General features: G+C 46.3%; 1 protein-coding gene across 2 annotated transcripts in view; it reads left to right on the top strand.

Moving 5' to 3' along the window:
• The window catches only part of LOC144770503 (suppressor of cytokine signaling 3-like), a 101953-nt gene that overhangs the window by 15667 nt on the left and 64057 nt on the right, over positions 1 to 22229 (top strand). Inside the window, exon 2 of one of the 2 annotated variants that reach the window (XM_078655060.1) lies at positions 10983 to 11031. The exons of the other annotated variant lie outside the window; for it this stretch is intronic. The gene's annotated coding sequence lies outside the window, so the exon portion shown is untranslated. The remainder of the gene's footprint in view (positions 1 to 10982; positions 11032 to 22229) is intronic. 2 annotated transcript variants of the gene reach the window in all.

Genomic DNA, 22229 nt, shown 5'->3' with positions numbered 1-22229 from the left:
TCTCCACCTAGGATAATGTGTGAATGTTGAGAGTAACATTCAATACATTCATCCAGGCGGGCTAGGACTGCCGAATTCTTACCCCCCGTGCTTCGTGCATACAAGTTATAAATATGGACTGGTTTTTCATTTCTAAACTTGAGAGTGAGAATCTGGAAGTCCCTATGATTAGAAACAAGTGGTTTAATGAGAACATCAAGATCCTGCCTAACCCAAACCGATAGGCCACCCGATGGGTGTCCTCTACCACCCTTTTCTGCATGGACACTATAATTCAGGTACCCTGGAAAATGCAATGGTTCTAACAACCAGGTTTCTTGGAATAGACATATTTCGTGTTGATTAATAAATAAGGCGCAATCTGGTGATTCTGCTTTAGATTTTAGGCCGGCCGCATTCCAAGATAAAATTGAGCAAGATTTACCAGGTCCAAATGACAGGCTCGCATTTAAATTCAGACTAGTATTCTCATCTGCCATAGAATTAATCGGATCCTCAAAAGTATCCAAAGATATTGGTATTGATGTGAAACCCAGAATCACTACCTCAGGCTGGGGTGACTTTTCTCTAGCCAGGCCGTCTGGACCACCTGTTTGGGCTGCTTCATTCAATAGTCAATCGTTGCAGTCCAAGACAGAACTTCCTTCTATGATCCATCTCGGTCGATTTTCACAGTGCATTGGCCATTTCTGGGGGGGGGGACAATCTAATTTCTCCGTATTATTTTAATGCATTGACCATCAAGTACCTTTGCAAAAATTGTAGTTTTACCTTTCACGCTGGCCACAACATGACAAGAATGCCAATCAATTTTTGGCAAGTCCCAAAATTAAATCCAGGTTCTCAGATTACAAGTTCTCATGTTTGCCTCTCAACACTATATCACTGATATGAATTCACCAACCTCATGGAGTCAGAAAATCCAAGTGTTTCTTTTTTAACTGGAACATGGGCCGCTGCATTATCTGACCCAGATGTTAAAACAGATATTCCTTTACAAGGGAGGAGGTGGGATTATTTACCACAGTCATTTCAAAGCCACCTTAAAGTCCCTCTCGCACCTCAATTGTGAAGTCCTCCCATTTAACTGAAAAATACACAGACCCACTCCACTAACAGCTTCCGATTTAAGATACCCTGGCCTGAGGGAGAATTGTATCCATTCACTACTAGGTTTTATGGAAACCTGTGTAGATTACCCCAATTTAACATTCCTAGGGAATTTTAATTTTTACCTTGAACGCATGGACGACAAGAATACAGAGCAATTAGTGAAATTTCCCACTCACAAAGCGAATCAAACACTGGATGGGATTTTCACGAACAGTCCTGACTTTGAAAAAGTCATGCCTTTGGCATGGACAGACCATAGAACTGTTATGTTCAAACGTACTGTCCTCACAAAAAATCTCTTGACTTCTAATGTGCTGTCAGTGATAAAATACAGCCATTGGAAAAAATTGATAATTTGAAATTAAACAATCTGCTATGCGAGCCCAAGCCAACAATTACTGGTGATATTGAGCAAGCATCTGCCAACTATGCCGCTTGGATCGCTGCATCAGTTTCCCAATTAGCGCCATAAATTGGGCCTAACTATAGGTCCACGCCCTCTGCACCGTAGTATTTCCAGGAGCTCAAAGAACTAAAAAAGCAATGTAGTTTCCAAAAACAGGTCTGGAGGCTGAACTACTATAGCTCAGAGGAAAAAATAAATATAAAATCCGGAGAAAATTATTCATATCACTAATTGGTGCAACCAAAACTTAATTTTGTTCAGAATACATTAAATGAGCTAATAATTCCACCAAAGACGTTTTTTATCACAGTAAAGTCCCTATTCAATATTTGTAACAAATGTATTGTTACTCTGGATCAACAATTATGTGACAAAATAGCTGACTTTTTCTGTTCTAAAGTAAACAATATCTTTTCTGAATTCTCTGCTATATCAGAGAGCATTGAACTGTCCTCAATGGCAAAGATAGTTGAAGAAACCAGCTATGCTAAATCAGACCAATGCCCTCCTTCACTGACCTCCTTCACCCCATTGACTGAAGAGAAGGTAGCAATCCTTATGAAACCTCTAAATCAGGTGTCCCCTCGGATCCCAACCCTCCCGGGGTTCTTTATCCTGTGCCAAACACCGTTTCAGCTCACTTTAGTTGGCCTGTAAACTGGATTTTGTCCTCTAGCTGCTTTCCAGCTATGTGGAAAAAAAGCATCCATTTTGCCTCTTCTGAAGAAATTCTTGCTGGATCCCCTTGAGGTGAAGAACGATAGGCCTAATTTGCGCCTTCCTTTACCAGCCAAGTTACTCGAAAAGGCCGTGAACCAAGAAATTATGACCTTTCTAGATAACACTAACCTCCGCCATCCAGTACAACATGGGTTTAGACCCAAACATTGTAGAGTCCGCCTTAGTGGCAGCCACGGAAAAAATTAGAGCCATTGTAGATGGATGAGGTAAGGCGGCCTTAATTCTTTAGGCCGCATTCGACACAGTTGACCACACTCTTCTGGTCACCCATATCGAATGCATTAGCATTAAGGGAATGCTTTTAAAATTGATTAAGTTCTTTCTAGCCAACAGAAAGCAAGTGGCTGCTCTTGAGGACTTCACCTCTGAGTCTTTCACTCCTCCCTGCAGGGTCCCTCAGGAGCACTTGTTGACTTCTACCCTTTTTAATGTATATATCACCCCTCTTAACTAACTTATTTCAATCAATCAATCATAGTATTTATAGAGCGCATTGCATACCCGTGATGGTCTCAAGGCGCTGGGGGGGGGGGATCAATCAAACAATCAATGTACTTGTAAAGCACGCTACTTACCCGTGAGGGTCTCAAGGCGCTGAGGGGAGGGGGTGCCACTACTGTTCGAAGACCCAGGTCTTCTGAAGGCGAGCAGGTCCTGGGTCTGCCGGAGGTGTGTAGGGAGGGTGTTCCAGATCTTGGCGGCGAGGTAGGAGAAGGATCTGTCGCCGGAGGTTGTTCGTTGGATGCGGGGGACAGCGGCGAGGGCGAGGCTGGCGGAGCGGAGCTGGCGGGTGGAGGTGTAGAAGCTGACTCTGCGGTTAAGGTAGGCTGGTCCGGCGTTGTGGAGTGCTTTGTGTGCATGGGTGAAGAGCTTGAAGGTGATCCTCTTGTCGACGGGGAGCCAGTGTAGGTCTCTCAGGTGGGGGTGATGTGGCTGCGGCGGGGGACGTTGACGATCAGTCGGACGGATGTGTTTTGGATGGCGTTGTAGTCGTCGTAGGTGTTTGGCAGGGATTCCTGCGTAGAGTGCGTTGCCGTAGTCCAGTCTGCTGCTGATGAGGGCTTTGGTCACCGTTCTTCTTGTTTCGGTCAGGATCCACTTGTAGATCCTGCAGAGCATGCGGAGGGTGTTGTAGCAGAAGGAGGAGACGGCGCCGACCTGTTTAGACATGGAGAGGGAGGAGTCGAGGATGAATTCCAGGTTGCGTGCAGGAGTTGTCCCAGGCCGAAGGGGTGGGTCTTAGGATGAGGACCTCCGTCTTGTCTGAGTTCAGCTTCAATCGGATGTTTCTCATCCAGTCGGCGATGGCCTGCATTCCTTCATGGAAGTTGGTTTTGGCGGTGTGGGGGTCTTTGGTGAGGGAGAGGATCAGCTGGGTGTCATCGGCGTAGGAGAGGATGTTGAGGTCGTGTCGTCGTGCTACGTGGGCAAGCGGTGCCATGTAGATATTGAACAGTGTTGGGCTGAGGGATGAGCCTTGGGGGATGCCGCAGATGATCTCAGTGGCTTCGGAGCGGAAGGGTGGGGAGGCGGAGTCTCTGAGTTCTGCCAGAGAGGAAGGAGGTGGTCCAGTCCAAGGCCTTATCTTGGATTCTGGCGTCGTGGAGGCGTGTTCTTAGTGTGCGGTGGCAGACCTTTTCGAAGGCTGCTGACAGGTCCAGGAGGAGGAGGGCCGTGGTTTCTCCGTTGTCAAGCAGGGTCCTGATGTCGGTGGCGGCGATGAGGGCAGTTTCGGTGCTGTGGTTGCTGCGGAACCCGGACTGGGACGGGGCCAGTATGTTGTTTTCCTCGAGGAAGGTGGTCAGTTGTTTGTTGACGGCCTTTTCGATGACCTTCGCCGGGAACGGAAGCAGCGAGATGGGTCGGAAGTTCTTGAGGTCCTTGGGGTCCGCCTTGGGTTTTTTGAGTAAGGCGTGGATCTCTGCGTGCTTCCAGCTCTCCGGGAAAGTCGCTGTCTCGAAGAAAATGTTGATGGTTTTCCGGAGGTGGGGTGCAATGGTACTGCTGGCTTTATTGAAGATGTGGTGTGGGCAGGGGTCTTCCAGAGATCCGGAGTGGACGGTGTTCATGATCTTGATGGTGTCATCGTTGTTGATGTTGGTCCAGGCCAGCAGGCGGTTGGTGTGGGTAGTGGTCGTGAGAGCGGGGGTCTCAGCGGTTGTTGGGGTGGTGACGGTGTTGAAGCTGTCGTGGATGTCTGCGATCTTGCGATGGAAGAAGGTGGCCAGTGAGTCCCATAGGTCTTGAGACGGTGAGATGTTGTTGGTGTTGGGGTTGGAGAGTTCCTTCACGATGCTCTTTGCTGTTGTGTGCGTTGTTGTCTAGGCGGTCTTTGAAGGAGGTATTTTTGGCAGATCTGATGAGGCGGTGGTGTCTGCGGGTGGCGTTCTTGTGAGCTGTGTAGCTTTCCGGTGTTTGGTCACGGGTCCAGTTCTTTGTGAGTTTTCTGCAAGTTCGCTTGGAGGCCTGGAGGTCTTTGGTGAACCAGCTGGCTCTCTTGCTGGTGTCGGTGTTGGGGGGTTTCTTGAACGGGGCGAGGGTGTTGGCGCAGTCGTCAATCCACTGTCTGAGGCTGCGGCGTCGGTGTTGGTCGGGTCTGCGGGTGGGCTTTGGGCGAGAGCGGTGGTAAGCTGGTCCTCAGTGACCTTGCTCCAGTTGCGACGAGGCATCTGTTGGGTGTGGTGGTGTGTGGTGGGTTTCCGGAAGGTGAAGTGGATGCAGCGGTGGTCGGTCCAGTGGAGTTCGGTGGTGTGGTTGAACTTATTTAGTCATGTGGCTTCTCAGTCTTCTCTTATGCTATGCTTACGACACATTGTGGTGTCTGTCTCTTGTAATCCAGAAAAAGGGGCCATACAATATCTGCATGGGCAGAATCACTAACTAGATGCAGAAACCCTGTTGAAAATTAAACTCTGAAAAAACGGAGGTGCTGCTGTTTGACAGAGACACCTACTTTTGGAACACTACTTGGTGGCCCCCCTAACCTTGTGTTCCTCCCATTGCCAGTTCAGAAAGCAAGAAACTTGGGAGTCATTTTTAACGCCAAGTTATCAACGCCAAGTTATCCTTCATGTACCGTGTAAAAATAGGTAACATCTTCCTGTTTTCGCACACTGAGAATATTTAAAGAATTATTCCCTTCCTTCCAGTTGAGTTAAGTGAAACAGTAATTATAGCCCTATTTTTCTCTAAATTAGACTATTGTAATACCTTATAAGTAGGCTTCCAAATCCACATACAAAATAGATTGCAGACCCTTCAAAATGTTGCAGCTAAAGTGCAGATGAACATCCCAAAATTCTGTTTGGGTTTCCAAACTATCAAAGAACTGCACTGGTAAGTAATCAGGGCACACATTAAGTTCAAAGCCTTGTGCTGGGCTTATAAAGCCTTGCACCAGACTGGTCTGCTCTTTTTTTTCAGGAAACTTTTAAATGGTATTAATATTCACCCACACGCACTTTGCAGTCTAGTACAATGAGATCGGTACTCATTCCAAGAATTAAACACCACATTGGGGAGGAAAACGTTTCTCCTACTCTACAATGGTGGAATTCAGTGCCTGGCCACCTTAGAGCTTAACCAAATCCCCTAAAGTTTATTAAACAACTAAAAGCCTGTCTCTTCTGCCTATATTTCTTCTCTGCTTTCGTCCAGAGACATCATTCTGACACTAGTGCCAAGACACCTATTGGCATTCACGCGCTCTACAAAATTACTAGCATTAACATCCAGTGCTCTCCAGGCAACCCACCATGCTTGTTGACTTGCCTCATGAGGTAGGTCTCCAGGTCTACTGGGGAGCAGCTCAGTCTGTTGCTGCCTCATGTAAGCAAAAGGCGCCCCTCTTAATATTGACATCTCTAATTATAGATGGTCCACCCTCTCTGTTAGTGTGTATACATCTCTCGGAATATGTGACGTTACAACGCATGCTATTACATCACATGCCGTTGCAACGCCAACCTTTACTCCGACTTTCTGTCAGTGAGTCCTGAAAGTTGGAATAGATTAATTTTCTATTCTAACTCCAGTGTGTGCAACAGTAGGGAAGGTTTTGGAGTAAAATCCAACACCTTCTACCCACTGCTGCCCACCTTTTTCATTGCAACGACATGCGATGTAATGGCATGCGCTGTAACGGTTGCGTAATAAAGGCTGTTTTCCATCTCTAGTCACTATGTGTCTCTATGATTCTTGGCATACTTGTCTCTTATGACAGGGAGGGTTTTTTCTCTCCATTTTAGAGATTAAGATGAGTGCAGTCTTTCTCAGTTCAAGAATCTGGCCTCAGTTAACCCCCGTGACTACCGCAGACATCTCAGTGTCAATGTAGCTAATAGTTTGTAACATTATAATTGGGGCACTTGTAAGATTGTATCAGTGGCACATTGAACTTCTCGGTCCTTTTTCTGAGTTTCTGTTGCCGCTTGATGTTCAAGCCGGATACTTTAGCCAATGCTGCAGCAATCTTACCAATAACACAATGCCTTTCCACTCTACAATGAACCCAGACCACCACAAATATGCCTGCTGCTGGTTCATAAAATGGAAGCTGGACAGTGCCTCTTGATCTTGGGTGTCTAGTGCACCATGGCTGTGAGCTCCAGTGCTGCTGATGATCAGATTACTGGACGCACTTAAAGGGTCCAGCAGAGTGACATATTGGTCCCGGTCAAGAAACAGGTTGCTGAATGGTAATTAAGAACTCACACATCTTAAGAGCTGCCTTCTCAGGAATAGTCACGCACTGCAAAGTTGTTAAGTGGCAGTGCACCGGTCTGTGAGTGTGCACTGAACTCATTGACATACATGGAGACCCTTCTTTGGGCTTCATACTACCACACCTTCAAAAGAAGATAACCTCTTCACTATCGATGATAACTCTAGCAGTTCTAGAGAGTTGATTGATTCAGATCAACCAACTCTCAAATGGGTCATACCACGTCCCACTGAGTTAGGTATACTGAGGGGTAGTACTGGCTCACTAACAATATTGGTCCTTTGATGACTTGGGCAGCCCATCAACCCTCCTGAGATGCAGATGGTGACACTCCTTATAGATGTGAATCTCGCCAACAAGACAGTATAGCCCAGTGTCTTCTGGGCAGGCTGTCTTCCAGAGACATACTCCAAACAGTTATCAGTCTTTTCTTTCCCTCCAGGCCAGGGCAACTTCTCTCCTGAAATATAGGCACCTCTCCTACTCATAACATGTGTGTTTGGCCTGTAAGGGGTATTCCTTTTTAGGTTTCGCCTGAACAGCGTACATGCGCAGTCAGCGAAATCTGTTTAAAAATGGGCTTAGCACCCACCCATTACTTACCAATGCTTAACATTAGTTGAATTCCACATCACTCTCATTTCCTTGCTTCTTATTGGTCTTCAGGGCCGGACTGGCCATAGCAGGCACCGGTGCGCTGCACGGGTGGGGGCCGGTTTTGGGCCCCTGGGGGCCGTTTTTGTTACAGGGCTGTTTTTGCAGCATAGCTGCGAAATCGGCACTGTACCAAAATCTGCCGAAAACCGGCCTCGGCACAGAGCTCGGGCACCTCCAACCCCCCGAGTGGGGAGAGGGGGGCCGGCCGAGCACTTTGCCAGGGCCAGTTGTGGTTCCCAGTCCGGCCCTGTTGGTCTTCTCTTCCTGCAGTGGAGCATGGGCCTGCAGTGGAGCATGGGCCTATCACAGCTTCCCGTTTGCAGCCAGTGTCCTTCCACTGGTTGCGTACTGCTCTAGGAACTTTTTGTTTTGTTTTGTAACTTTTTGTTATGCACTCTAAAAGAATGCATGGCACTGTACAGTCTCCCTCCCCCATCTGCATACCCTACCTCACTCTATTCCAACTGTCCACTGCTGCTTCTCCCCCAATCACTGCTGTCCAACATGTATAAAAACTAATAGATTTCTGTAGTACTCTCAGTCTATGTGATGAGGCATGCTCTGGAATGTTGAGCGCCAGAGAGTGCTGCTTGAGGAGTTTGGAATGTAAGGATTCAACTGTTGTGACAGTTGAGCTGACTCTTGGTAGCTGTGTGACCGCGGTGGTTACAGCACTGCTTTAAGTAAACTAAACTTATCACCTACTACCGGAGTCGTCGTACTTGTACCTGGGAAAGAATACTACAACTTTGCTTAGGTGAAACCTATTGGCTTTGTCAGTGGTTGTTCCGTTAATCAATGCATGTGTTATTTGAAAAGGACACCTCTCCTCCTTTATTTGTGTCCATGTGTCTGTGGTAAGTAAAGGGCAGCATGCATGAGCTTGTGCTCTCTAAGGGACACACCTTCTCTTATTGTACACCTGTGTCTGGTCCATGAGACAAACAGATGTCTGTGATGTGTAAGTGCGTGAAGATAACACGCTCACTACTCTCACTATTAGAGAATGCTTCTCTTGTTGCTAAGCTGCAGTACACTCCTTGTTAGCATGTATGTGGGTCTGAAAAAAAAGGGGCTGTACGGTCATAGTATGGGTCTGGTCAGAGAGGACCTCCGTTTCCGCTGTCAATGTATAGGTCTGGTCTTAGATGGCCTCTGCTCCCACTATCAGTATACGTGCATCTGATCTAAAAGAGGTTTTGTCATATCGATTTATACAGTGCACTATCACCCCAGAGAATTTCCTGGCTCTGAGCAGTTGAGCCCAGCCAGTCTTAGGGCCCGGAGGGACTTCTCGAAAGCCAAGGTCTTCACAGTGTCTTGCAGAATTCAGGAAGTGAAGAGGAGGCTCTGATGTGTAGCAGCAGGTTGTTCAATGCTTTAGGAGCAATGTAGGACGATACTCAACCGCCAGGTCTATTTTTCTGTATGCATGGGATGTGTGCGAGTAGGAGTCTGGAAGATTTGTGAAAGCAGTTGCAATACTTTTGGTATGCTGCGCAGTGTTATGTAGTGCTTTGAAAGTGAGGGTGATTGACATTTTATATATATCTCTGTCCTAAGAGGGGATACATTCATGCTGTGTCCGTATTTGTGTTTGGTCCATGAGGCTAGAACTCCTGCTGTCCGTGTATTTGTCTGATACAGTCCGGCACCGGCTCCCACTGTCAATGTATTTGTGACTGATCTGTTCGGGAATATGATCCTGATGTCCATGTTTGTCGCTAGTCTGAGAAGAGATCTGTCCTTGCTGACAGTATGTGTCTGGTCTGAGAGAGGATTTGATTTCACTTTCACTGATCATGTGTCTGTGATTATTGGAGCTCTACTCCAGCTGTCAGTATGCATGTCGGTGATCAGGAATGGACACGGGTCCTATCGTTTGATGTTTATACTGCCCTGGGCTAATCTGGCATAGGTGGTGGTCAAAAAGCCTCTAATTTCTACAGAAAGTGATAAATCTTGTGGAATCTCCTCTGCTATAATGAAAGTGTTCTGGTGGAAATTCCATTGTGGGATTCTTCACCATGTTCACATTCAGCTCCTGAAATTGACGGATGCCCTATTATGTACCAATCCTTAGTTTGGCGTTCTGTGTCATCCTTAAGAGGCACCCATCATGTTGTCATTTGGTTCTTATTTCGTTGAACTTCTCCTATCATGGTGTCTCCTCATTTTCAATGAATATCATATGGAGACCGTTCTATAAGATTTGGGTACTTGTTGAAGACATTATGTAGGCGCTCTCCTACGTGTGCTATATGATCTGTACACCTTCTTACTGTACCTAAATATCTCATTGTGGTCAGCCTCCCTTTAATTTATTCCATCTCTTTGATCCTTTTTATTGGACTGCCCCCCCCCCTTTGATCTGAGAGCTATACCCTATGTAATCAATTCGAATTTGCCAGAATGTGAATCTACAGAAGTCTCCTCTTCACCTCAGTATGCACTTGTGAGAGCTCAATCGTTTGGGGGTGATAACCTATATTGTGTGCTGTCATTGCGTCAATATTTTGTGTGTTCACACACTTGTTCGTAGTCTGCCCACTATCATACATGGTCATTGTTATTGTTGCAATATTGCATGCCCAATACTGAACACGGAAGAAATACAGGGACATTTCATGAAGAGCAGCTCATGTCTTGCTTTTGTAAATCAAATACAAAAATTAATAAGTATTAGCAAAGAAGGAGACATGTTGGACTCTGTGCGGCTGGTCTATACATTTATTACAGGATTTTGCTTCATTTATATAGTTTGTTTATGTACTGTGGCCAAATCCACCTGACAGATCAGCCGAGTGCTGTATAGGTGAAGCAGAAGAAAAAATATTGATGAATCTTAGGTAATGAACAGTATGTACAGCATTTATATGTTTGAAAGAGACATTAGCAAGAGAAGTTTCTATGTGGACTCAGAGTGCAACAAATTATTTCAAAAAGTTAATTGCAGACTTGAGCAACTAAGTGACAAATTGCAGAAATCAGCATTCATGCGTATCATACAACATGGTATGTAAAAGGGATGGCAAAGCAGGTTTAGCTGTAGAACAAAGTTTAGGGAATGGGGAACCAAAGCCAAGGGAAAGCGAAGCAAGTGTACCTGTATATGAAGAGTGGAGCGGGAAGCGTAGTCAGTTGAGACTTCGGCTTAAGATGACTACAAGATTGCCTTGAGGGTCTCTCAAGTGGAGACTATTAGTGCTTATGTAGGACATGCCTTTTACGCTCTATGTTGAATAGTTGCTGGACGGGTGTGCATCTGAGGTAAACTTGGCATTTATTCAAAATGTTCTCTGTATTACCCTGGGCTGATCTTATCATCATCTTTCTGCGTAGTGAAAGTTTGAGACTGACTGGAAATTTCCTTTGACAAGATCTGCTCTTGGTAAGTAGTTTCATCTTCTGTGGGAGATAGGAGGTCGAGTAGACAGCTTTGTCTGTGAGGCAGGCAGCTTTTATATGGAGAATGATTGAGGGAAAGCCTATGAAAGGCACTTGAAAACAGGAGTGATTGATCACAAGCTCCAAGAAATGTGACGGAATCTGGCTACTGAGTTAAGGATTGCTGTGATGGAAGTAAGGTGAGCTTTGCTGGGGAAGGCTAGTAAGCAGGGCATCGCCATACTCTACTAAATATAATACTAGTGCTTGTACAGCAGATTACTTGTAAAGAGTTATTGTTTGTTTGTATAAGCTTTATTCGAGACAATTCTCATAAAAGCACATTAATCAAAATATTTACACAAAATACATAATACAGAATAAAAAAATTCATTAAACACAGTACAGCTCATACAACATTACTGATAAAACAATATATGCCAATACATAAAAACTTTAAAAAGGATTTCCTAATTACATACGACCCCCCAAGAACCGTCGTCTTATCGCCCAAGCCCAACCCATGTATTTGGCGACACCCATAACTATCGAATCCTGCTGTGTTGTGCATAAAATTCTTAGGGCCACTGAACTTTCACGTGTCCCCAAGTTTTTACATACCGGCGAGAGCCATTTCCTCCTTGGATTCACGTAGGCTTCACATGAAAAGAGAAAATGGCCAAGGCTCTCCTCGGCAATTTCGCAGGCAGGACATAGACTGTTAGTGGATCTGTGCCAGCCAGATGTCAATTTATTAAGAGGGATAGATCCTGACCTCAGCTGGAAGACAAGTTTCCTGTCCATTGGTACCGTAACATTATCCCAATAGTTTTCCAAGACAGGTGAAATTTTAATCTCCAGGAAACGGCCAGACATAGAATCTGCCCTATTGTCATTCAGCATCTTACCGCCCACCCAATCCCAATATTGTTTTTTAAGAGCTTCTTTACTTGGGAAGGTTTCTCCCTCGGGGTTGTTCCAAAGATTTGAAAACCCTAGATTTTCCAACATGGTCTTCAGATGTTTTAACCATTTTATTTTATGGAAGACGTCTTCCTTGATGATCCACAGAAAACTCTCAGCGTACTGTCTTATTTCCGGAGTCGTCCAAAGGCGTCTCCAGTAAAGAACTGGCCGCAATCGAGCTCTGTCGATAATCGTGCGTCTACCAAGCTCCAGGAACAATCGGATTAGGGGGGTGCTCTGTGGAAGTCCTGTAATTCCACGCATGAACTTGTTCTCGGAGGTCTGAAGAGCCGTCAGACCATTCCAAGCCCATAGTTCAGCGCCGTATAAGGTAGCACCCAGAACCTTCGCGTCATACACCGTCAGGGCGGGTTTTATAGGTTTTGTTTTTGATTTACGGTGTTCCCCCCTTAGGACACCCGATAGCTGCTGGTGCTTTAGGACTACTTTGTTCACGTGATGCGTCCAGCCAGTCCCCCCCGCAATCTGCACTCCCAAATATGTAAATTCATTGACTATATCGAGCCTGCTGTTATTTAGGGTAATTTTAGGAAAGCTTCTGCGTCCAGCAGAGAAGGCCATTAGTTTAGTTTTTCCTACATTTACCTCAAGCCCGTGCTCCAAGCAAAAAGCATCAAAAATGCTTAATGCACGTTGCAGCCCCATAGGAGTCTTAGACAGAATAAGAGTGTCGTCAGCGAACATCAGGATCGGGACCCTGGTGTCCGCTAACGATGGGGCGTCAACACTAGCCCTCAACATTCTCTCGACTATCCCGTTAATGAATAACGAGAAAAGCAGAGGGGCCATGGAACATCCCTGCCTAACACCCCTTTCAACAGGAAAGTCCACCGTTGTCTCGCTACTTCCTCCCCATTGGACTCTGGCAAAATTGGATTCGTGCAGTCGCATGATTAAAGTTAGCAGTTCTGCAGGAATCCCCAACTTTTGGAGCACCGACCATAGTTTGTACCTGGGGACTAGATCGAACGCAGCCCGCAGATCAACAAACGCGACATACAGGCTGCCCCTCCCCAGCTCAACGGTCTTCCACCGCAATATAGTGAAGCGAAAGACCTGGTCGATGGTACTGGTAGCACGCCTAAATCCCGCCTGGTATGGCGAGAGGGCGCTGTTATCTTCTACCCAGTCCATTAGCTGGTTGGTTACCATTCTCCCGACTATTTTCTGCACGGTGGCTATTAAGCTTATAGGCCTGTAATTAGCAGGCAATGAGCGGTCGCCCTTCTTGTGGATGGGGATAATGGTTGCACATTTCCAGGTGTCTGGAACCACTGCCCCCTTTGCTAAAGCATTTGCTACAAGCAGGATGTATCTCGCCCATCTGGCCACATCATATTTAAAAATATCGGGGGGGATACCATCTGGGCCTGGCGCCCTCCCGCATTTCGCAGAACTAATGGCAATTACTACTTCACTAAGGAAAAAAAGATCTTCGATTGCGTAGACCGGTGTTATTTCATCAGCTGTCACAGACTTATTACTTTCCGCATACTGGGGCCCAAAATAATCAACCCAGGATTCCACTGATACATTATTGTCGGGTTTTGCTGGGCCCGCACCACTACCCCACTTGATAATTTTCCAAAATAACATTGGATCTTTATTATCAGAGGCTTCTTTTAGTTGGGCCCAGTGATCTTCGTCCCATTTCTTTTTTGCACGATAAATGGCTGCTTTGTACAATTTCCTATTCTTTATCACTGAGGCACGATCCCGGTTCCTTATCGCATGCCCCAAATCTAGACGTGCTGCTCTACAATGGTTATCGAACCACCTACCCACTTCTTTAGTTTTCTTCCCTTTTCTTTGCTTTATGAAAAAACATGGTCTTAAAGCGGAGAATAACTTATTGTGGATTTCTGTGATAACGTTGTCCCCAGGAGCCACTAGGGCTACTGCTTCAATCGCAGAAATTGCACAATCTACCTTGTTAGTTATATATGTCATAGTGACTTCATTTGCTAACACCTTGGGCCATTTTAACCTTCGCTCATCATTGCTTAACAGAGGAGTTTCGTCATGTGTCTCATTAGGATTTCCTGAACCTGTATTCCACCACTTGTGTGACACACATAGGGGGTTGTGATCACTTTCAACCCGGGGCCTGATTGCCATGTCAACAACCCCATTCCACAGCTGGAGACTACACAGTATATAATCGATTCGGCTCCTGTTAATACCATTGTCAAAGGTAAAACTGCCCTCCTTATCACCAGGTGTCCTACCATTGAGGGCTCTTAGACCGTATTCCAAACATATTCCATTTAATAGGAGAATCTCTTTAGTCCATTGCTTCACAGGTTGTAAGTTTAAAGAAGGTACTCCCCATAGATTGTCCTCTTCACACTCGATGAGGACGTTTGTACAAGTCAAGGGTTCAAAAGTCCTGTTTAGGTCCCCAGCAATTATCTTTACATTACCCTGGGAATTGACCTCCATAGCGTCGGACAACAACTCGATTGTAGATGAGTTTGTTACTTTACCACCTCTCACATAGACATTGTATAAATCTATTGGTGGACCATTTACAACAGAGATTCTAAGGGCTTGTAAATCACTATTTCCCAGGTCTAGGATTTTTATATCAATGTGCAAACCCTGTCTAACCCACACAGTTAGGCCACCCTTTGGCCTCCCTCTTCCCCCTTTTGTGGCAGGTATATAGTAATTCAAGTAACCTAAGCAAAAGAGTGGATCACAAGCCCAGGTTTCTTGAAAACAACAGATGTCAAAACCACTTATAAAATCCACCCAAAGTTGGGAGTCCAACTTGCTAGCCAATCCGGCGACATTCCAAGACAAAAAGGTGCCAATATCTACATTTGACCCATCCCTGGCTTTGACAAGTGGAGATTCATGGGATGACATCGATATTCCCATTAAGGTGGCCAGCCTTTCTGGGTCATCTACTGTGGCCACAGGTAAATCATCCATTACAGGCTGTACGACATTTGAATTTAATATTCCTAGTCTAGAACCACCTTCGTCGGTCACACACCCGGCCTCAGTGCTATTCTCCTTAATGTCTGTAGCAATAATATAATATTACCACAGACATCACCTGGCGCCTCTACTTCTTTTGTAATTCCACCCACGTTGTCAATACCAGTATGTCAATACCCCCACCCTGAGTCCTGCCATCCTACATGGGGATTATTGTGTGTATGTGGGGTATAATTAAAGCTAACATGGGGAGGAGGTAAAGAAATCACTGGCCATAGCGCCATTGGGGGGACTATGGGCTCGTTGAGTAGACTTGTAGTTACACTAGTTGATCTGGGGTAAAAAAAGGTGAGGTCCACAATACCAATACCGCCCTTATTTGTTCCCCATCCTTGCCTTGTTATCCACCCCACCACCCTAGGATCTTGAAAATTAACCACTATACAGTCCCCCCCCCAGGGTTTTTGGTGTATAACCCATCCAGTCTATTCTCCTTGCCCCTATTATTAACCCATCAATGTCACCCGGCAGAGGACGATTTTCCTTTAACCAGTGCATGGTCTTATTTTTAAGCATCTGGAAATTTTCTCTCTGCCCTGGGGGTAAAGATGGTACATTGATGAGAACTGCCACATAGGGGAAGGAGTCTGGGGTAAGATTGATCGGGGGTTTTCTATGAGGTGGCTTTTGCAAGGGCGTTGGGATAGGTTTGGGAACTTGGGGAGGAGGTTGGGGGGCTGGTTTCTGCACCTGTTTATTATTTGCTAGGGGCGCAGTTGTGGCTTTAACAGCCGACTGGTTAACACTGACCCTATTTCCTACCCCCGTGGTGTTAGGAGGTATACGTGTATTGGTAGTTGTGTTTACAGGTGTTGGTACTTTACCCACTTGTTGGCACGAAGTAACCACAACGTTTACAACAGCCGGTTGGTTTTGTGGCTGGGGTAATGAGGACTGTACGGGATGTGTTGAATTCGACTGCGATGATTCAGAGCCCGTATTCACTTTCTCAACCCTAACTAAGGGTTTTGCGGTGACTTTAGCTGGGGGTTTATTTTGTTTAGAAGGTAAAGGTGAGCCATTTCTAGGATTTCTACCCTTGTCCTGTGTGTGGGGGTTGTTTACAACCTGAGGATTTGAGCTTATTTCCAACCTACTCGTTTTAATCAGGGATTTAGTAGAATAGAAATTATCTAAAGTTGCTTGCTCAAAGTGGTTTAACCTATCTGTGAGTTTTGCAATTCTATCCTCAATGGGAATAAGTACCAGTCTAAACATTTTTTCCAATTCTGGAAGCACATTTGCGAATAGTACATCGTTAACATTACTTGATGCTTTTGGAACAGAACAAGATTTGTCCACTTTGTCTTGGATATCCTGAGAAATAGGAATAGTTGATGTTACACATCCTGTTCTTTGTACTGGTTCTTTAACTGGATTCCCAATGTTGACAAGTTTATGTAACTTCCTGATTTTTGGTGGTGGTCGGACCATTTTCATACACTTTTTAACAGAAGCTGGACATTTCCTTTTGGCCCCAGTTTTGGAATTAGCCGATACAACATGAGGACCCACATCAGTATGCAATAGTGGGTGAGATATACTACCACTGATATTATTTAAATCTGCTACGACAGTCTTAGTAGTTTTATCTCCCGGGGCTTCAGAGTCTCTGTTTGTAACCGGAATGCTCACTGATGATAAAGGGGTTACCAGAGTGGGATAGACTATATTTGGGAACTTGTCCGTAGAGTTCTTGAGTATTTCAATGGAAAGCCTACGCTCGGCACGCTTCTCTGCCAAAGTTAGTTCTTTGTCTAATGCCAGTGAGCGATTAAAAAAGAATTTGTCTAGAGGACCAATGGCCAAGGGGCCAGACTCCGTGGGAAGAGACATCAAGTGGCTGGTTACAGGACTTGTATTTACAGCAGTTGCCATAATAGTAACGAAACAATACAAGGGAAACAATGTCACTTACTATGGTAGATGGAGTGTCACAATGACCAGGGGTGGTGGCCCAGCCCGGCCTCCTTCGGCCCCGGACGGCCACAGACGATCCCGCCCTTGTCCCGGGCTTCTCCCGGTCGCTCCCGCTCGCTCCCGCGAAGCGGGGCTACTAGTCTCCTTAAAACTTGGCTACTGCGTGATAGGCGGGGGGGCGTGGCCAGCGGGGAGAGCAGCCCAGGTGATGGTGATTGGGCGCGCAGGGGCTCCTGGACGCTGGAGTCCCCTGCCTATGCTCGCAGCCCCGCTGGTTACTCGCCTGTCCCCGCGCTCCTCCTGTGGTCACTGGATCTGCCTCCTGGCAGGCGACGCGCTGCGGGACCCGCGAAGCGGGTCCGGCGAGTCGTGAAGAAATCCACAAGGGGTCAGCAAAGAAAGGGAAAGTCCGCCGTATTCCTCTGGCGTCCTGGCACTAGAAGTTCGTTTTCAAAGGGGTCCCACAGGCACAAGGTGAGATCAGGATTTTAACCACTGTTGGCGGGGGGGCGTGGCCAGCGGGGAGAGCAGCCCAGGTGATGGTGATTGGGCGCGCAGGGGCTCCTGGTCGCTGGAGTCCCCTGCCTATGCTCGCAGCCCCGCTGGTTACTCGCCTGTCCCCGCGCTCCTCCTGTGGTCACTGGATCTGCCTCCTGGCAGGCGACGCGCTGCGGGACCCGCGAAGCGGGTCCGGCGAGTCGTGAAGAAATCCACAAGGGGTCAGCAAAGAAAGGGAAAGTCCGCCGTATTCCTCTGGCGTCCTGGCACTAGAAGTTCGTTTTCAAAGGGGTCCCACAGGCACAAGGTGAGATCAGGATTTTAACCACTGTTGGCGGGGGGGCGTGGCCAGCGGGGAGAGCAGCCCAGGTGATGGTGATTGGGCGCGCAGGGGCTCCTGGACGCTGGAGTCCCCTGCCTATGCTCGCAGCCCCACTGGTTACTCGCCTGTCCCCGCGCTCCTCCTGTGGTCACTGGATCTACCTCCTGGCAGGCGACGCGCTGCGGGACCCGCGAAGCGGGTCCGGCGAGTCGTGAAGAAATCCACAAGGGGTCAGCAAAGAAAGGGAAAGTCCGCCGTATTCCTCTGGCGTCCTGGCACTAGAAGTTCGTTTTCAAAGGGGTAAAGAGTTATACATTGCACCATAGCTGAAGTGGTTACTTCACACTTTAAGTAACTACATTGATACTTGTGCCAAAGTTTAGAGACACGTCCACGCAGAAACCTAGAGTCTTTGAGGGGGGCACAGTTATAGGAAGGATTTTCAGTTCTTTGAGTTTGCCACTGCCAACTTTTAGAAATTCCTGGTGTTTTCTTTGCTGTAAAAGGAGAAACTGTCACGATGCACTAACCTTGCAATTCAGATCCTACAAGAGCATCATGAGCTTCCACACTTCTCTGAACTCACTGCCAGAATTACACCAATATCATGTCGTTTAGATGTAGACTTAGAGAAAAAGAAATGGGATGAAAGAGAGAGAGAAAAACAAACACTGGATATTGTCGCACTGCCTGGGTGCACAGCAGGGCTTGATTTGCACTGCAGTAGCGTTGATATCTAAAGACTTTGGAATCTAATGTCTTATCTTGTACATAAGATACCTGCTGACACTCTGTCTTTCTAATTCTCTATTCCGGAATGAAACACAGCCTTTTTCATGAGCTGAAATCTAGGTAAATGTGATATGGTAACTGCAGAGAACACTTTTCAATTGTTATACATTGTTGGCCAAAGAGTGCTGCTTTCATTATTGTGTGATCACATCCCATGGCTCCTTTAATAGCATTAAATGAGGATTATTAAATAAAACCGAACTTGCTCGCTTTTCCCCAATACATTTAATATAGCAGAACCATGACATTTGAAGCCCATGGTCTCATGCAAGGCCCTCCTTAATTAAAATTTGCATATTTATAAGTCTAAATCAATATCCATAATAACACAGGAGCTGTTTGATATAATCCTCAACATAATAAAGACCCAATTTTTCATGAATAAAATACTGTGGACTTTTTGGGGGTAAGCCAAGAAGATGGCTAGAAAGTGATTTTCTTCAACTTGGAGGTTAGTCACACGAATGTGGCCCCAGGTGCAAGTTCCATAGGTTAAGATCATTAACCATAACACTTTCTATAATTTTCCACAAACCATTTTTTTCTCTAAGGTGGAATTGGCTAGCTACCTACATTTGAGGCAAAATTAAATACAATGCCCACTGACAGACTAAATCTTTCTCACCTAAGGAAGAGACAAGGGGGCCAGGTGCTCAATGAATCAAATGTTACCCACAAGTACCAGAATTGACAGACATTCCCAATTGACTTTCCTTTTAAGCAGAATCAGCTTAGTTTCTTAACTCGTCGGGCCACATGCCATGTAAAATGCTTTCAACAAGTTTGTCTCCAGGTCCATATTCTCCATAAAGAACACAAAGATGTGAATTAGACTTTTAATCTGTTTAGGAGTACGACCTATGAATAGAGCATCATCTGCTTATAGAAGAAGTGCTGGTATGAGCTTGGATTTTACCAGGTGCATATCCTGTCCAGACTCTATCAAGAAATAATTTAAATTATTAATATACAATAAAATAAGATGGACGCCAGGAGACAGCTTTGCGAGGACCACTGTCCAATTTCAAAGGTTTAGTGCATTTGCCCCATTCTCAGCACCTAATTGAAGGTTATTATTATTATTATTGTGCGTTCTTATATAGCGCTCGATTACCCGTAGGCATCTCGGCGCTTGCCTTGGGAACCCGTCCTGGCTTCCCTAAGGTGAAAGCCAGGCATCCCGCCGCGGGGGGGCCGTAGTGGAGATTAAGCAGGCTAATGCCCAGAGCTGCAGAGTGTGAACCCGTGATTCGAGTAGGCACCGAAGCGAGAATTATCGAGTCCGTGGATATTTGGGCTCAAGATCCTGAAGGTGAAACATCTATGTGCAGTACCCGGAGAAAATCTACCAATGTTTTATCCAAACCAATATTAGCTAAACCCACCAAAAGCTGTTCACATGGTTGATTGTGCTATTGAGGTCCATGAATATTAAGTGATAGCACTGCCCTTCGATACCATGCATTTGCACACTATTAGATGTATAATTTTCCATTGTATGAAACCGAACTGAGCCTCAGACTTCCATCATAAGATTCAGTGTAGCACAATTTGGCCTACATTTTTAACAGTGGAGTACAACAGAGAAATTGGACCGGTTTTCACTCTTAGCCATGAAATCAGCAAAGTACTGCTACAGGCCGAGTTAAAACATTCATAATTACCGGCTACCAATATTCGATTTCAGATTTATATCAGTCCTTAGGCACCCCATCCGGTCCCGGAGCTTTTCTTGGATGGCTTTCAATAATGTAAACAACTTTTTCGACTTTTCAAACTGGATATTATGAGGATGAGCTGGAAAGGAACCTCTTGTAGACTGCTCCATTGGATATGGGTAATGATATGGCTTTTCAAAATGGGTTACCCACTGGTCCATTGTAATATGTAATCCTCATACCAGTATCTGAACATTGTTAAATTTTCTGTAATTAATGACATTAAAGAATTGCTCGACATCTTTAAGCTTACAAGGGACAGCCATGATTTCCCAAACGTGTTCCCTAAATTCGGATTTTTGCTTTTTGAGCATTGGTTTATAATCTACTCTGCGTCCACCTATTTCCTCTCTATACATAGGGAATCTATTCAATGCCCTCCATAATCATCTATTGTTCTGTGAACATGTCATCTTAAATCAATGAGGACAGTCACACTTGAATAATTCCTCCTGGAAAGCTGTCCTGAAATACATACAGGTCAATACAAGCTGTATTCTCCATGATCAGATTTTCAGCTTATTTTTAATCCATTATATTTGATGGATATATGTGTGTTAGAAATGGGGGTCTCTAGTTGGCACGGGCTTGCACCTTTGTCCAAGTAGGGACCCTTCTTCCTAGTCAGGACAAGGGAGTTACATTCCTAAAATAACCCCTGCTCACCACCTTGGTAGCTTGGCACGAGCAGTCAGGCTTATCTTAGAAGCAGTGTGTAAAGCATTTGAGCATAACCGACAGTAATAGTGTAAGCACTACAAAAGGACACCACACCAGTTTAGAAAAATAGCCAATATTTTTATATACAAGACCAAAAACGAGAAGAATCCACAATACAGTACTCAAAAATCTACAGTTATCAAAATACGCTTTAAAAACAGTTCCTTGATGTCGATAGCTCCGTCCAGGGCTATTACGGCGTCGTGAGCAAACAAATCCAAACAATTCAGGCTGGTTGCGGCGTTGCGGACCAGCTACGGTGTCGAAGACCAGCAAACAGTACCTTTTAGAGATGCAGGGTGCCAAGGCCCTTGAAGTCACTTGAGTTGCAGGTCGAGCTCCTTTCTGTTGAGATCAGGAGACACTGGTGTCGGCAGCCTCGGGTGCTGTGGTGCGAGGTGCGGCATGCGGTGCCCTCAAGTCGCGGTGCGAGCAGCAGCTCGGTGGCGGCATCAAATGGCGTCATCGGTGAGATCAGGGTCGTGGTGCGAGGTGAAGCCGGTGCTCGTCACGGTGCTGGCAGGTCACGGTGCAAGCAGCGGCGGCGTCGTTGCTGAAGCACTGTCGTCGGCTGACGAACGTGAGTCGGTGGTGCCGGCGTCGGTAGGCCAAGCCTGCGGTGCGGGACAAAGGCGTTGCATCGTGTAACTTTACAAGCAGTGCCCTCGCACCACGGTGCAAGCAGTGGCATCAATTTCGGCATGGAGCAGCGGCGTCGGGGAGGCCAAGGTGTCGTCGTGAAGCGAGGCGGTGCGGAGTGTGGTGCCCACAGATCACGGTGCGAGCAACGGCTCGGTGGCGGCATCAGCAGGCGTCGTCAATGAGACCAGGGTCACGGAGCTGCTTTGCGGTGGTGCTCTCTGCGGTGCCCAGGCTTCGGCGTGAAGTGAGGCGGTGCGGAGTGCGGTGCCCACAGGTCGTGGTTCGAGCAGCGGCACTGTGGCGGCGTCTGCCGGCATCGTCGGTGAGACCAGGGTCGCGGTGCGGTGGTGCCCTCTGCGGTGCCTTCAGGACACTGAGTCGGCAGCGGCTTCGTAGACGTCGTCGAGTTGCTTTTCATCTGTCGCAACACAAAACACACAGTCCCCAGTGCTGAGGGCAGAAGAGCTTGAAGTCTTTGCTGTTCCTGAGACTTCTTGAACAGGGGGCAAGCTCTACCTCAAGCCCTTGGAGAAATTCACAAAAGTAGATTGCAGAAAGTTCAGTCCAGTCCTTTCACTGCCCAAGACAGAAGCAGCC

The sequence above is a fragment of the Lissotriton helveticus genome, chromosome 7 (assembly GCF_964261635.1).
Source record: "Lissotriton helveticus chromosome 7, aLisHel1.1, whole genome shotgun sequence".
Taxonomy (NCBI): domain Eukaryota; kingdom Metazoa; phylum Chordata; class Amphibia; order Caudata; family Salamandridae; genus Lissotriton; species Lissotriton helveticus.
This window is presented reverse-complemented; position numbering and strand designations above follow the sequence as displayed.